Source organism: Amyelois transitella, chromosome 17, assembly GCF_032362555.1.
Source record: "Amyelois transitella isolate CPQ chromosome 17, ilAmyTran1.1, whole genome shotgun sequence".
Classification (NCBI taxonomy): domain Eukaryota; kingdom Metazoa; phylum Arthropoda; class Insecta; order Lepidoptera; family Pyralidae; genus Amyelois; species Amyelois transitella.
Window position 1 is genome coordinate 4,008,860 of NC_083520.1, and position 5,233 is coordinate 4,014,092.

Genomic DNA, 5,233 nt, shown 5'->3' on the forward strand with positions numbered 1-5,233 from the left:
GTGTCCCACTTTTGGTTGCACAATGCAAGTCTCACACATTGATTTACAATATATGTATAGATATACTATATGAATCCGACATCAAAAGGACAGCGAAATAAAGTGTCCTATTTTATGTAGGTAAGTTACATTTATATGTAAGTGTGTATGTTACTAATATTAGACTAGAGGGAATGAATAATTAACGTTTGAGGACTTAAGAATCACTTTGTCATCTTTGCAATATCTTTTCATTTTTAGTAGTTTCCTGTTGCATCCTATATCAACAATCTTAAGGTCCATTTGCTTTGTTCTTATGTTCACTAAGTCAACGACGACATTTTATATAAGTATTTAATACTCTTCCGTTACTGAATGACTGACTGACAAACAACGTCCAGTCCTAACCGTTGAGTCTAGAGATTTGAAACTATTTTTCATTTTAAACCTTCATCATGGGTGACATGATATTTACAAGATTGACAGATATCTACGTTATTATTACTATGAACTGTTATTTTGTAAAAAGGAAATCGCCAATAAAAACTGATACCCTTACAAACCACAAAGTAATAACCATAAAGACATAACTTTTGAACATCTGGAAAATAATATGCCCCGTGGTAATTATAAAATTGACGTCCTTCGTAAAAATCAAATCAATGAAATATTCAATGAATGGAATTCGCATTTACGACCATTTGACATGCACAAAGTTTATTCAACGTGAATCCTTATTCATCTTTATGAAGTCATTGATTGAGAAACGGTTTGTTGGTTAAGAAATAATCAATTATAATAACTATAGATCCGAAACACTAAGATAATATTTTAGACATTCTTTATGCTACCGATCTTTTTGCCTAAAAAGAAGGTTTCACAAATCTTAGTTTAAAAACGTAACAAAAAAAATAATAACTTGATCGAAAGCCGTCAATCATATAGTAATCCTTAGGAAGCGTCCATCGCCCTGGTCAACGGCGTAGGCGCGCGTAGGAGGCATACATAATGAGGCCTGTTCACACGCTTTGTCTAACCGTGAGTGGCCGGATGATTATACCTCCATATTGATCTGTGACGATTTTACCTTTCGTACAAATTAAATTTTCTTTTTGTTGGTAAATTGGTCGTTGAATTTTTAAATTAATAATGTCGTAATAAGATTTTCCTATTCCATTTAGAAATATGCGTATTAAAATTTATATATGTTCAGATTTTAATTTAATAAGTCATAAATAAATCTCCTAACACCAGTTCATTTGTCCCAAAAGAAAACATGATCCAATATCGGCCAAAAACAAGACTGTCTAGTCTACCTAATAGCGTTGGGTTAACTTTTTAAAATTACTGTTAACCCGCAATGTAGCAAAGTCTGCTATTCCAGGTTTAAAACATACGACATGTTCCTCACGGAATGCACTATTAAATGATAAGTTGCTTATTGTTCTGCATTTGCCTTCCGCGTATTGTGTGGTGCAGCCGAGAGCGAAATTAGCACTAGATCGTGTCTGTATGTTTGTTTTGTTCGATTGCAACTTGGGAAGTCCACGAGTCAAAGATACGTTGGAAATAGTAGGGATTTAATTTCAAACATTTCTTGTTATCAAAAAATTCTCAATGTAAAGCATATACAGCACAAAATTGCAAAGTATCGTCACTGCAGCATAAAATATTTTACATTTTTAATATAATATATGACTCACAAAAAATTTGTAATAATATTTATATATTATGTAGAGAATATTTCCTACACTAAATAATTCACAATAAATTAACCTAACCTAACCTAAAGAATAGGACCACTCCATCTCTTTCCCATGGATGTCGTAAAAGGCGACTAAGGGATAGGCTTATTAACTTAGGATTCCTCTTTTAGGCGATGGGCTAGCAACCTGTCACTATTTGAATCTCGGTTCTATCATTAAGCCAAATAGCTGAACGTGGCCATTCAGTCTTTTCAAGACTGTTGGCTCTGTCTACCCCGCAAGGGATATAGACGTGATCATATGTATGTATGTATGTATTAACCTAACATTGAAGCCCAAGACGAAACAATTACTTAAACATAATAATAAAAAATGTTTATTATCTTTCTATTGATAAAGGTGAAAATTATGATATTAATACACAACAAAATTATTGATGGGGCGATCATAGGGTCATAAAAAAGTTATCCAGGCACATTCACAAAACATATCTTATTTGGCTCTATCTACCCCATAAGGGACCGATTTGTTTATTAATTACCACAAATTACAATCAATTAATAAAATGTATTTGAATATATTTAAAAAAAATATATATTACAAAAACATACATACAATTATACCAGAGAGTAAGCGTTGGAAATAAAACAGAACAATCCATAAATTCTATTTGCAGAGGAACTCGTGACAATTTGCGAAGGCGCCTCTCGACCGACACTACTTCCGTTATACAATCTGGTTCTATGCCAGCTCCAGTTACATTGACAACTGTATCTTTTAGGATTTAAACTGCGTTGTTAACTTAATATGATAAAAATATAGGTGATGTGTGGCAAAAGTTTTCAATCAAGCTATGGATAAAATCGTCAGTAGATACTTAAATCATGAAAATTTATGACAAACAACTTGGGTTTATGAAAAGTAAAATAAAATAAATTGTTTGGCACATTTGTCATGAAAAAGCTGAATTTGCCTTTTATTTATTTTTCTTCATCATCATCATCAACCACTTCAATTCCGTTCAGTTTTTGACAGTACCTAAGTATCCAATTTTTGACCGACACCGTCTTCATTTTCATCATTAATTTCATTCTTGATGTTAATTATCCATCTCAAGTGCGGTCCACTGGTCCTATTTATTTTTATCAACTGTAAAATTTCTATAGCATTTGAAGGAATTTAAGTGTGGTAAGAACACAACAAAAGAGTCACATGCATAGAAAACTCATAATTTTCGCGCGATTCGTCTTATATCAAGCATTCAAATCTTACTTGAAAGTCAAACCTGAAAGAGTTGATTTCAATGAAGATCAGAACAACTAAATAGGAGACAATGAGACAACAATATCGAATCTATGCCGTGGGAACCACCCAGCGCTGTGAGTTACAGCGTAAAAATTCAGCTTTCTCGCGGGCTTCCGTAGCGACCCAGCTCCGATAGCATCTCAGATGGACCGCGGGTGATATAGTCGCGAAACCGCTCGCTGAATCACGCTCGTTTACACACGACAAGACAAGGATACGGTTCTTGTGTAATTGTTGGTAGCTTTAATAACTATTTCATCATATTTTTAGGTTAGTCTTCTTTTAAATTTTCCTTTTCTGGTCCAACTTTTGACCGCAAAATTGTTTAACAAACCCACCTTCTAGTAGGTTTTACTATTAATACCCAATTTGAAGTCTATAAAAAAGTAGCTTAAAAATATGTTTAAAAAAATGGTTACATTGAGACAGCCGATGAGTCAATGCCTCGCCATCTATCATATTACGTAGAACCCCCCAAAAGTATTGTACACAGACTTCCCTAAACAAATAACTGATCCAGTCATAAAACGCTTCATTGTTAAAATCCTAACTCTATTAAGTACTTCGACTTCAAAGATAAATGAAATCTCCATTGCAATAATTACCGATCACTCGATTATACTATCGATTACATTGAGACAGCCGATGAGTCGGTGCCCCGCCGTCTACCGTGTTACGCAGAAACCGGTCTGCAAATGACCGTACACTTGTTCAATCGAGGACCATAGCTTGAGGGCTTCGCTTTTTTACTTGTGAATAAAAATTAGTATGCGCGTGGGAGACTTCACGAAAGCAATCTGTGCGATGATGAGATTCTTTACGGTCTAAATTGTAACTTTTGACTGACAAGAAGTATGTAGTTTTCAATTCTATTTTCGATGTTACTGTGTCCGTACTAATATAACTTTCACACTTTACCGATTTTGATGAAATTTGGTAAGGAAATAAGTACATGTCAATTATTATGAAAGGCTACATTTATCTGGAAATAACAAAGAGTATCCGAAACCGACGAGTTTGCATGAAGAGAGATATGAAAGATGTAGTCGCCGCCTACCCCTGCTTGAAAGAAGCGTGATTAATGTTTGTTTCTGAAAATTAAGATTCGGGCTTGGTTGCTTTGGGCAAAATCTATTTTGTCCTTATAAGAGAAAGCGGTTGGCTTATTTCTATGTGCGATTCATTAAACACAAGGATGTGACCTGAAAATTTTGACCTTACCTTACTCATTCTTATTGCATTTAAACAATTGATAGTTAAATGTTCTATCACTCGTTTTTACTGAATAAATAAGTCATTACAAAGCAAAACACGGACAAGTATCGTATAACTGTTTACTATTAGACATACTTGTATATGTATTAGACAATAAAGAATTATGTCACTTACTATTTGCATAAAAAATACTAGAATTTAACCTTTATGACAGTTTCTGATTGTAAACAAAATTTGATTGAAGATCAACGGTGAGCAAATGCTACAAAAAAAAACTACTGTCTCCTTGGGTGTTTCTCAAACTAATAAAAAAAGCATGTTCGCATAAAAGAATCATCGTCTGAAGAACGCCATGTTGAAGTATAATTTATATGTTTTTAAATATGTAGGTGGCTCCGCGGCAGAAGACGACACCATATTTTTAATTAAAATATCTAAGACTTGTCTCCTTTGCGACACATCGAAAGTTGTCATTCAAAAGTGAATTATTATGCATCATGAATTAACTCGCATACACGCCATCTTATTCTCTTTCCGTGCGTATTATTATTGTAAAAAGTTAATAAAAAATAAATTGGCATTCTACTTCTAGACATTGGGCTAGCAACCTGTCCACTATCTGAATCTCATACATACATACATATAATCACATTTATATCCCTTGCGGGGTGGACAGGGCCAACGGTCTTGATAGGATTGATAGGCCACGTGCATACCATCACGCCTGTTTCCCATTGGGGTAAGCAGAGACTATGGATTGCCACTTGCTACGATCCATACAAACCTCTCCCGCTTCCTCCATACTTATTACTCTTTTCATGCATATTCGGGACGATTACGGGTACCTACTTTGTCCTCTACTAATTTGTCTCTTTTTCAAGACATTCTAAATTTGGTCTTTGGAAGTTCGACGACGCCCTGTCCCACTTTTACACTCTCACTCCCATACATAAGGGTAGGCAGTAACACACCATTATGAACGGCCAATCGGGCATTTTTTGATAAGGAAATAATAAAAAACATTATTT